The sequence below is a fragment of the Pteronotus mesoamericanus genome, unplaced genomic scaffold (assembly GCF_021234165.1).
Source record: "Pteronotus mesoamericanus isolate MK-2021 breed Mesoamerican mustached bat unplaced genomic scaffold, CSHL_Meso_final contig_90, whole genome shotgun sequence".
Taxonomy (NCBI): Eukaryota; Metazoa; Chordata; class Mammalia; order Chiroptera; family Mormoopidae; genus Pteronotus; species Pteronotus mesoamericanus.
In genome coordinates, this window is record NW_026555277.1 from 45,729,611 (window position 1) to 45,742,281 (window position 12,671).

The window sequence follows — 12,671 nt, forward strand, 5'->3', positions numbered from 1 at the left end:
TCTCTGTATTATGAATATACCTTAAGATTTTATTTCCAGTTAATATTTCAAAATATTTAAGTCAATACTCCAAAATAATAAGATATAATGGTAAGAATTTCTTAAATTCAAGGATGGTTCGTGTGACTAGCAAAAATTCCACAAAAGGTAATAATATAAACTAGATATTTCAAAGTAATTCCAAAACAGTCAACTTGTTAACATTTAAATACACACATGTCACCAATTAAAGCCTCAATACGACATACCTGAACACTGACCGCCCCCCCCACACACAAGCATCCTAAACAAAAAGACTCCATTAGTACATGTAGCACTAAGATATTTAGAAGACTTTTTAATGAATGGTATGTGTCAAATAATTCACCACAGTGATACATTCACAAAATAGTGTATCCTAATGTGTAATACAACAAACTGGCTTCTTTCACAGCAATTGGCTTCTTTCAAGTATTGATGTAAGATCTACAGTATGTCAATAACATTTCGCAGGGATCTAAAAGATATAGAGAAATACACATTTAGATATAACTTATTCTATAAAGCTAAAATTACATTGTAAGTATAAAATAAAATTTTATACTTGCTTTCTCCATGTGATTACCCTCACTTCCACCCCTAAATGTTCTTTCTCCCTATCTAAATCCTACTTTCATCCAGAAATAATGTCATTTCCCACCTGGAATCCCTATAACCAATTCTGGTATATGATCTCACCACATTCTATTTTATATATGTCCATTCAGTCTCCCCAATTACATTATCCCTGCCCTACAGATTATTATGTCTAATTTCTCTTCCCCAGCAGAGTATAACTCATATTCTTAAAATATATATTAAAAAATTTCGACTTCACTTAGATTAGCATGTCTATTGTCACACTTATCATGCTATCTGGTAATAAGTGGTAAAAATGTCTAAGGCTTTGCTTCAAAATAAAATAATGGGGAAGTGGATGGAGGTACAGATGAAACAAGGTTGACCACAAGCTAGTAATTGTTAAAACTGATGATATGGCCCTGACCAGTATGGCTCAGTTGGTTGGGTGTTGTCCCTCAAAGCAAAGGATCCCAGGTTCGATTCCCAGCCAGAGCACATGCCTGGGTTGTGGGTTCAGTTCCCAGTCCAGGTGCACATGAGAGGCAACCAATAAATGTTTCTCTCTAATGTCTGTTTCTCTCCCTCTTTCTCCCTCCCTTCCCCTCTCTCTAAAAATAAAGAAAATCTTCAAAATAAATAAAGTGGGTATATTAATATTATGTACATTATTGGCCCTGGCTGGTGTGGCTCACTGGATTGAGTGCTGGCCTGTGAACTGATAGGATGCTGGTCTGATTCCCATTTAGGGCATATGCCTGGGTTGCTGGCCAGGTCCCCAGTTGGAGGGGTATGAGAGGCAACCAATTGATATATCTCTCGCACATCGATGTTTCTCTCCCTCTCTCTCCGTTCTCCTCTCTCTAAAAATAAATAAATAAAATCTTTTAAAAACTTTTTTGTATATTATTATATTTTTACGTTGGCAATTTCCCATAATACAAAGTTTAAAGAAGTTTGCCTCTTCTACCAGAACAGAGACCTTCTTATGGACAGGCCCAATAGTTTTCTTCTGTGTACACTTTCCCAGTAGAGAGCAGATAAATCTACTTTACAAAACACATTTCATTCTTTAGGCAGAATTACCTTTCAATGGAAGTGCAAAAGCTTTCTGGATGGTATTCTATTTAAATGATTCTCTTATTAACTCAGATAAAACATATTTACTCATTCATTAACTATTTATTGGTACCTACTTTCTCAGATATCCTATCCTAGTAAATGTAGGATATCAAAAATAATTCACCATTCTAGTATATTAAAAATCTAACCTTCAAGGATCCATGGGTGGGGGGTGGGGGGCGGGCAAGAGGGGAAGACAGAGATGAAGAAAAAGAAAAAAATAGTAAAAAGCAATGAATTCAGTTTTTAGGAAAGGGATCTATGGCATCCACATTTTTTATTAGAAATAGGGCACACAGTTTGTTCTAGGCCTAGGAGTTCTCCTCCCCACTCCATTTTACAGATGAGGAAACAAACTCTGAGAGGGGAAGTGACTTGCCTCTAGTCACACATTAAGTTGCTAGCAAAACCAAAATTAAAACTCAGACCTGCTGATTCACAGTGCAATGTGGATTTCCTACTTCAAAATATTTTCTTCTACACTATAATATTCATTAGCTAAAGAAAATGACTACTTTATCATTAATATAAACTTCAGTTCTATATTATACCATACCAAAAGAGAAAGTACTTGGCTAAGTAAAGAGAGGAGGTAGGGAAAAAAATGAACGCAACAAATTGCTTATACAGATGTACAAGAAGACTATATGCACATACCATACTACCTCAATTCTGAGACACATTAAACATTTAGACATTGTATCCATTTCATAAAAATTTTAAAATAAATATAGCACGGTAAATACATTTTCACTTCAAAAAATACTAAAATGTGAAAACACATTTAAATGTATTGTGATAGCCAAAAAGTTCCTTTAGTTTTTTCCCTTACGATGGCTCTAGTAGTGCTTAGTTGTCTTCAACTTCATTCAAAACAGCTGTCATATCAGTGTGCACTTAAAAAAAACTTATCGAAACTGGTGAATTTTTGTGCAGCTATTTTAATATTGAGGATGGAAGAAGATACACAACATTTTTGCTGTATTATGCTTTATTATTTCAAGAAAGGTAAAAACGCAACTGAAATGCAAAAAAAAAAAAGATTTGTGCAGTGAATGGAGGTGATGGAAAATTTCAAAAGTGGTTTGTGAAGTTTCTTAGAACTACTGACATTTTAGCCAAATTATTCTTTGCTGTGGGGCTGTCTTATGCATTGGAAGATGTTTATTTAGCAGCACCACAGCCTCTACACAACAGAAGACAATAGTATGGATGGCTGACACTCAAAATATACAAGTCAATAAATTTATTGGTGAAAATTAAAAATGTGTCTTTTATGGAAAAAACAGACTTTTTGGCCAACCCATTAATATAACACACTCTATGAGACACAAAAATCTCTAACATTTAAGAGCCAATGTCACAAGGCACAAATATACAAAGCCAGAACCCCATCTTCTAAGGTAACAAATAGCTACTAAATACCTAAGGGTATGTAGAACTTCTTTCAGTTGTGGGCATTCATATAAACAAGTTCTTCTTGTCACTTGTCTCATATGCATGAGTTTTGGAATTTAACAAAACAAGGTTTGAATCTCTGCTCTGTCCCTTAGCTCTTCAACCTTTGCAAAGTTATTACTCTGAGCTTCATTCTCTTCATCTGTAAAATGGGAGAGCCACCTTACAGAATTGTATAAAAATTAAATGTGATAATTTAAGAAAAAAGTACAGTACCTAGATGAAATATTGTTTTCTCCATTATCCCTATGAGCCAAATGAAATTAAACTAAAAACTAGAACCTATTCCTGACTTACAAGATTCCTCTCCCTCTCCTTTACAGAGTGGAATAAATCCATACTATATCCTAAGGCAAGTAATCTCCTTTGGAAAATTTTCGTTAAGAAAAGCTCACTTTCTTGAAATTTGTCTCTCTTCTTGTTCGAATTGGGAACAGAAAGCAATGACAAACTTTAAGCGTTTCAGTTAGTTTTATATAAAATCAGCACTTTCATATCGCCATACTGAACTGTGAGATTCTAAGCTGATTATATACTCACTGAAGAGAGGAACCATAGAACCAATGTTTGGGAAGAAGGAAGGCCAAAAGACTGTTAAAATGACTCAACTGTATAGGTGGCTTGGCTTCTGTATTACCTTAAATTCATTTATTAAACAAAAAGAAAACAATGTTCAGAACAGCCAAGATTGTATCATCATGATTCAGGGTGCTTTAAGAAGCCTGATCCCTCAGGATGTTTCTACCCTTAACAAGCCACTTGTTCTAAGGTGAGAATGTACCTACCAAAGTGGCTAATATGCTGTAGGCACCCCAAACATAGTTCAGATTACTATAAGCCCACCCACATATTCCCTATTATCTCATTTCAGTTGAATGATTTTTCCTCCATTAATTATAAAAATAATAAGGCCTGTATTTTAACTGGAAAAAAATACAAAAAGCACACTTTTAAACCACCTATGATCTTACCAAAGATTAAAATACTACAGAGGGACATGCCAACATCTTTTTCTGTGAATTTGACCATAACTGTGATCACATCAAATTTTAAATTTGTATAGAGCACTCACCACTAAACATGATTAACTACTGTCCTGTATTTTAATATCTTCATTCAGGCCTTTCTTGAGACTAATTTTTCATTACTTTTTTCCTTTCTTATTAACTCAATGGTTTCTTCTCAATCTTTATTCCTCTGAGTCTCTCAACTATATATTTTGCTGCTGACCACTTCCTCTTTCCTAAAAGTCTTTCTATTCTTAGTTTCCCTAAAGGGTATATTCCTCAGTATCTACAAAGGTCCCTCCAACTAATTTTTTTCTCTTTCTTCACTGGCTCTCTTCTGTTAACTTGTGACAATCTCCAAAAAAATGGCTCAGGCTTGCTATGGATTTACTATCAACTTTGAATCTCCAGCATTTAACACAGTCCCTGGCATGAAACAGATGCTCAATCAATGTTTACTGATTAACTTTGCCAATCCTGACCTTATTAGCCATGTGACCTTGGGCAAATTAAATCTCTCTGAATCTCAGTTCCCTCATCTATAAAATAGGGATAATCAAAAGACGATGATGCTTAGAAAGCTCAAAATACTGTCACAAAGTAGCATCCAAAAAATTATACTATTATCAATATAATCTAGCACAGGTCACAAAAAGGTCTCTCATTATTATATATGGTTGAACACTAAATCTACCTCTCAACTACCCAAATTACTTTCACCATATTCCCTTACAACTATCAAAAATACTTTTTGTGCTCTTTCCTTTACTGCCTATCTCCAATTCATCATCAACTACTCTAAATCTCTTACAGCCACCATATAGAATCACCATTTATCAACTAAGCTACAACAGACTTAGTTGATGGCCACACTCTTAAATCTTTATTTGAATTTTCAATCCTGCTCTGAAGCCATTTGTTTAATCTGTCACTCATTATAATAATCCTCATGTCTTCCAACAGTCCATACAACTCCTAATTCAAAAGATGACTCAAAACTTATCTCTTCCGGAAACCTTCCCTGATTAACTCACCACTCAAACTACTTCTACTTCTCTGTTCTGAGTTGCCTCAGCACCTCAGCTGTTATACTAAAAGGAAAATGTGATCAGTAAGTAGCATTCCCAAGAAATTACTTCTACAAAATTATTTCTACATCCTAAAGAACAGTCCATTAGCTATAATGCTTTCTTGCTCAAGATAATAAGCACCCTAGACAATGAATGTCCTCTTTGGTTTCTGTCCTTGACCCTATACTATTTTATGTTCGTCAGAAGTGCTGAACATTCCACAATCTTTTTGTCCTATCCTCAAGCAGAAATTGTAGCTCAGTACCTATCACCTCCTCCCATTTAAATCCACCAAAAATTTGATAGTGGGCCACTTTCTTTTCTACTGCCTCTTCTCTGCCCCCGACCTCTGTCCTCACCCCCGAAATAAAAAGTCCAAAAGCTTGAAACAGAATGGCAGCAGCAGTGATACTCACATACCATGTCTGTCTTTCCTCTACATGAAAAGAAATTTGAACCTATTTATTAGTGACAAAATTTCCTAAGGCTGAAAATTTTCCCAGCAAGCATGAAACATAACCAAATTCTATGACAACAAAATAGTTGATCCTACATAATAACAGGACTGTATTCATATGTTAATTTTCACTTGCATTACCGAAAGAGATCTTGCATAATTTTTATGCTATATTACACATACCCAAGATAATTGAGAAACTTCCCCATAGGGCAGATTTTCTAAGAATATCTTCTGGCACTGCCTTTACACTTTTTTTTTTTAATATAAAGAATTAAGCGATTCTTCACTGCCACTCAATCAAAAGTAAACAGTACTTGTGCCATTATTTCTGAGAAATAAGCTCTTTTGGGGAGGAAGGTCTATCAGCATCAGTAGCGAGTTACCAACTCTCAGTGTTTAGGCCCTTGATGCACACAGTAAATAAACCTGTGAACCTGACTCCTTTCTGAGATATTTGGCTCTCCTCTCTCTGCCAAAACCGACAGTTATTATTACTCATTCATAAAAGGTCCACACCCTTCAGCTACCATACACAAATCTACCTTGTTTGCTCCCCGTATACTTTCGCCTTAACTGGTCACCTGACACCTTCCAGTTAAAACAGTCTCCATCCACATCTTACCTAAAACCTTCTCCTCTCAGTCACCTTCCGGTTTCAGTAGGTGCCTCTTACTCCAGATCCACGTGTCCCCATTCGTCCAGATCTGCTAACCTTCAAAACCCAAGCCTGCCCCCCACTTCACTCCCAACTAATTTCCCCCACCCTTTATCAATGCCTATTTCTAAGAGGCCAAAAACACGCCACCACTCCGCACCTTCTCCTCGGGCACCTTTTTCTGAGCATCACCCTTTTCCCATCACTTTCTTCCTCCCCAAATCTGGAATCCTTCAGTCACAGGCCGCCTCTTACCGTTACCCTCAAGCACACTAGCGAGCTCCTCCGTTAACTACCCCACCCCACCTTCGCCACCTCTTCGCGGCCTCCCCATCCCAGGCAGCGCCCCCAGGCTTCGCAGCAGCAAACCAGGCCCCTCCCTACATCCCTGCCAGCGGTCCCCGCCCTCCGGAGGGCGGCGGCGCGGCCAAGGCGAACTGAGACCCTCTGGACAGAAGCAGGCGCCCCCAGCCCCGGGAGGCCGGGGCCGAGGGCGTGGGCGGGATGGCGGGTGTAACCCCCGTCTCGGCTCGGCCTGCCATCCCCGCGCCCTCAGCTGCGGCCCAGGTCAGGCAAGTAAGGGCCCGCAACCGGCCTCTCCTACCCTGCGTCGAGCCTCTCACCTAGATGCAGAGGCTCGGGCCTCGCTTTTCCTGGGGCCGTCCAGCGATGGCTCCGCCGCCGTCGCGATCCCCTCACGGGCTCTTTCACCGCCCCCGGCCGGCTGCTGAAGAGCGGACGGGTAGCGGAACGCCTATTGGCTGCGATCCGCACTCGCGTCAGCCGGCCCCTACCCGGACCGCAGATCTGATTGGCTGGCACGACGCCTCTTTTCCACGTCTTTTTCTGATTGGCTGTCTCTTGCCCCCTTACTAGGGGGACCGCTCAGCCGCCTTACCACTCCGGGCTCCCACCCCACAACCCCTTTTTTTATTCGGAAAGAAGGAGGACGGAGCGGGCGCGTGTAGAACTCGAACAGCCAATGGGAGCGCGGAAAGAGAGCCTAGGGGCGGGGAGTGGTTCTGCGACCCGCCTGCCCGCGGGGAAAGTTCAGCCAATGGGCGTGCGCCCCACCTCACGGACTTCAGAGCGCCTCCCCTGGCCACTCGCGTTCCCCCGGGTAGCGCCCAGGGCCACACCCGCCTCCCTGTTGCGCGGGAGGGGGGCTTACTCAAATGGTGGGGAGGCTGCGGCGAGGCTCCCTTAGGAGACGGCGGGAGGCTATTGTGGCGTGATCCGACACTACCTACCTACGTGGGTCCCGGAGTACCTTCTCGTGGGGCTGGTTCGGGTCCGTAAGAACGGAGCCGTCTCTCCGTGGGCCCCGCAGGATGCCCTTCAAGGAGGGAGCCGAGCTTGCGTCTCGTCCAGCCCCTTGGGCCAAATCATTCCACTTTCCACTTCCTCCAGAATGATTTTGTACAAAACTTGTCTGTGGTTTGAAAGGGGCACAAGGGAACCTAATGAGAGCCTTAAAAGCTCTGTCTTGATCTGAGTGATAGTTGCAGAGGTGTATAAATATGTAAAACTTCATCGAGCCTTACATTTAATATTAGTGCACTCAACGCACTTTGTGTGTATCTCAATTTTTTAAATAATAAAAGGATTGTGAAAATAACTCTTAATAACATCACCATAACCTTAGCCTCCACGGGACTCCCATGGTATGAACAATCCCACTAGGATTTAGCTATCATTCCAAAACGACAAACTGCAGGAAGAAGAAAAGGAATTGTGAGGATTTAAAATGAGTGAAAGCTCTTCACACAGTGAATAACACACACAGATTGATACTTTAAGGATGAGCTAAGATGATTTAAAAGTGATTTTTCTTAGTTTCAGTTCATGGCCCTGTTAGTAGCACAGAAGCATCCAGGGTGCTGTACCCAACTGGAAACTACTTAAAATTTAATAAGCTCCCTAGTTTGTGGCTACATAAGTCTGAACACCAGAAACTTTCGATTTAATACCATAGCTTTTGCCCTGGAAAAGTTCACAGTCCAGTACCAACTATAGTCATTGCTGGAAGAGGGCTCAAAACACAAAACTAACACAGCTGCTTACCACTAAGTTGAGCAAGTTGTGTGTGCCTGGAAGCCAGTCCAGTAGCTATTCTGAAATAGCCAGCGTCAGGTGAAACATTCTTAGAAATAGGTCAATAATATTGTTTCCAAAGCAGATATAAGAACTCTGAACCAAATTCTAATAGGGCACCAGTAACAAAGCAGTTAAAGATGACAGGATTCATATTTAGTAATTTTGTCATTAAGTTGTTCAATTCAGATAAATAACTTTGTTTAAAGTACTTGTCCCTGAACTAGGCACATGAAATTAGAACAATATTTCCCATAAAGCAAAGGGTATAATAGGGAGACAGACATGAACAAATAATTCCAACACGTATAAATTGGGAGGCAATACATATAAAGAGTATCTAACCCAGCCTAGGGAATGTAGGGGCATCTTTCTTAAAATACACTTTCAAGGTTTATCAGCATAACATGTAACTAGGCACTATTTCTGGAGAATATTTTCATTACAAATCTTTTAATTTTTATGCAAATATCTTGATTTTTTTTAATGGCTGTAAGTACAAAAACAAATTAATATTCAGTTCTGAGTAAACCACATTAAGAAACTGAGTAATTGCTTAATGAATACATTGTGATTTTAAAAAATAACTGTAGAGTTGAGAGCATAAAGTCATCTCCTTTGATTCATCAGTATATGTGCAACATGTGCCTCCAGCAGAGACCCTCGCAGATGGACAGCACGCTGTCTAGAGGAGGACCTAACAATTCACTCTCCAAGATGGTTCTATCTCTTGGGGAGGGCAGGTTGTATGTGGCCAGTGTCCCTCATAAGGCACTACTGTTCTTAAGTGAACTCAAAGAATTCATGTATCTACAAGATGAGTAGTTAATCGTCTTCACAAAAGGCAGTGAAGAATTTTGCCCAGAGTCTCACCAATAGAATGTAGTAATACCAAAAAGGTAATTATTCATTCCAGTGCTTTTCCCATTTTTCTTAAACAAGAGCCCTAAATATTGGACAGCCATATATTGAAATCAACTTCATTGTAATTTTATTCAAATATAAAGCACTCATATGTGATTTTGATCTTTGCTATAGAAACACAATTCTGCAAGTGGAGGTAAACTACACCAAACCAAAAATGTGCTCTTACAGTTTACAGCCTAAGGAGAGATATATATTACTGAGAAAATACATAGGAATAAGCACCAAAATAAATATGCTACACATAATGTAGTTCTAACTATTTATGAATCCCTCATAATTTTTTTACATTTTGTGTTTATTCTTCATTTAACTTTTAATACACTGTTATAGTTGAATATTAAAACAAAAACAATAGCAAATAGTGAACATATTATGATTATAGTCCTTCACTCATTCAGGACTGTATATAAAATGCCAGCAGTGAGTGTTATTCACTGGCCCCATTAAGAGGTCTGACCCTGAACACCACCATTAGGATGATGTTCATCATCCTCATATGCTCCTTCTCTGTAATGACACTGTCTTTCTTGATTTGGGCCAAAGTCCACTAGTTCTACCTGGCCCATTTCATCAGTCTCTTCTACAATACTTCCTTCCTTTCAAGTAGTTTTTCCAGCAAAGAAAGTTTATCAGGAGAGAGAAAGCCATTCTCAGGAAAGTTTACCTTAAATTCGATGATTAGGCAACCCTTTCCATATGGTCTATTGTAAATTGGCGTGCCTTCATTTAGCACACACTTGATATCTCCATGTTTGACAATCCGACCTGAATGATAGGTGATGACTATGGTTTGGTTGTCAAGAGTAGCTATTGGCCTTTGGGAGCCACACAATGCTTCAACCAGCTGTGTGTCCATACACATGAAAAGGTCTTCTCATCAAGTGAAAACAGTATGACCTTTCTAATCTAAAACAATGATAATATCTCCTGTCCCAGTCCTCGTTCTTGGTCTCCTTTTACTATGGAATGTTATCTTCTGGGCATCTTTCCTGCTTTTGTCAAATGAACTTCTAGAATCTTCTTCTCTCAAACTATCTTCCTTCCATTGCAACTTTTGCATCTATCTTTAAGATCAATCCATTCCCCCATGGCCCTGGCACTCTATGCACACAGACTGAGTTTGCTGAACTGTTCCAGGCCCTATCTGAGGAACTCTTATTTGCACCCCAGTACCTCGGCAACTGGGACAGCACTCTACTGCTCCTTTCTTACTGCCTCAGCCTTTGCATTTGTGACAACTCACATTCTTTTGCAGAGCTAGTTTTCCTGTGCATCATTACACATATAAGTCTTCTAAGGTTACTGAGAGCTGATGCACAACATTTTTACCTCCCCTTTCTCTCTGCATCCTTCCTCCTCCAAAAAACATATCAACGATGCCCATGGGGTAGCCAAAACTGCCACTTGTTCCACCTTCTTTAATTGCCTGTTCTCCTCTTTTGTCATATAATTCCCTTTTCTTTGGAGCAGAGAGCACTTCCTGAGAAATCTGTTTAAACTTTCCTTTTTGGATACTTATCAGGGTGATATTTCAAGGTCAGCTTACTGTAAACCTTTTTTTCAGTTCTTCTTGGGTGGCATTGGATTTGACCCCCAAAACTTCATAGTAAGTGATTCCTTTCAACATTTTTGACAGCCAGTGAGCTGGCCGAGGCAGGTATGGAGGAGCAGGAAGGAGCACATTGCTGCCCATAGCTCAAAAAGTCCTGTTCCTCAGCCTCTCACCAAGTATTCTGGAACCCCTCAGAATTTTATAACATCTTTAAAAACAGAAATACTACCTCTTCCTGCTCTGAGGAAACACTTTTCTTCTAACATGTCATTTTCTAACTCATATCTTTCTGTTAATGTCTTATTAAACACAGTTCTGAGGAGGTTCTTCACTCTGTTAAAAAAGAAACAACAGGCCCAAGATGGAGTCACTTTTGCTAAACTCTCATTACCCAACTGACATTTAATACCAAACCTAACTGTAATCTTAGCCTTCCCCAGGAATGTTACTGTTAACCAGTTAAACTGTAATTTCCTTGTCAGCACTAGTGAGGTAATCCTCCTGACAGGAACCCCAAAGGAAAGTGCCTTGCCTAAAATGATGCATTCTTTGCTAGAGAATACATTTTCCTGCCTGCTTCTCCCCATAAAAAAAACCTTTCATTTGGAATAGCTCCTAGGAGCTCCTTCTTATTTGCTAGATGGGATGTTGCCTGTACCACTGAATAATGCTAATTAGATGTTTAAATTTACTTAGTTGAATTTTTTAACAGCTCTATCTTCACAACACCTCAATGCAAGTATTTATCTATTTATCTGAATTTCATAGAAGAGAAAATTGAGGCTCAATAAGACAATAACCTGCCCAAAGTCGCACAGCTGTTAGGTGGCAGAAGTACGATTGAAATCTAGGTCTCTCTGATGGCAAACTCCATAATATTTCTACTATGCCCTACCTGTCTCCTCTAGAACAAGATCAAGCCATTTTGACTGGCCCTTGTACATCTTCGTATTCCCCACAATGAGTAGCACAGAATCTCATACATGTCTCAGGGAACTCACAGAATTAATTATTTTCACCATGCTTTTCTTTATTTTTACTGATTTCATGACAATAGAGAGTGTGACCTATTTAAAACTAACAATTTTGCATTAAAAATGTTTGTTTTGACAAAACTAAAGAGAACACAACTTTCTTTGAAGTGACAGTAGAGAACCCATCACAGCTATCTAGGATTCATCAAAGATGCTCACTTTCATAGTATATAAAGAGTTTCAGAAGAGGGGATAGGAGGGATAAAAGGTGATGGAAGGAGACTTGACTTAGGGTGGTGAACGCACAATACAATACACAGATGATGTGTTATAGAATTGTACACCTGAAACCTATATAATTTTATTAACCAATGCCACCCCAATAAATTCAATTTTAAAAAAAAGAGTTTCAGGCAACTCAAGAGAGCCAAATTTCTAGTAAGGGCAGTTATCTTCTGCAATTCATTTGGTGAACTCTATCTTGTCCTGTATTCAGTTATGACATCCAGAGTTGGTCTGCTTTAAACAGATTTTTAAAGCTTGTTATTAGAAAAACAAAAAACATTCTACCAAGTTTCTAACATTCCTGCTGATACATCAGTTGACAGTCTGAGCAAGCGCACACAGGCCCCTGTGGCTTCATTTCTTCATCTCTAAAAGGAAGGTGAAACTTAATGCCTGGTATCTGATCTGTTTCAGAGGTCTGTGAAACAAGTTTGATTTTCACCTGAAAGTGAATAACCAACCATTAGTTC

At 39.4% G+C, this 12,671-nt stretch overlaps 1 protein-coding gene and 1 pseudogene across 1 annotated transcript in view; both read right to left on the bottom strand.

Moving 5' to 3' along the window:
• The window catches only part of FAR1 (fatty acyl-CoA reductase 1), a 52,641-nt gene extending 45,544 nt beyond the window's left edge, over nucleotides 1–7,097 (bottom strand). Inside the window, exon 1 of the mRNA XM_054586073.1 lies at nucleotides 6,993–7,097. The gene's annotated coding sequence lies outside the window, so the exon portion shown is untranslated. The remainder of the gene's footprint in view (nucleotides 1–6,992) is intronic.
• Nucleotides 7,098–9,833: 2,736 nt separating this feature from the next.
• On the bottom strand, nucleotides 9,834–11,017 carry LOC129080778 (dnaJ homolog subfamily A member 1-like; annotated as a pseudogene).
• Nucleotides 11,018–12,671: the final 1,654 nt, after the last annotated feature.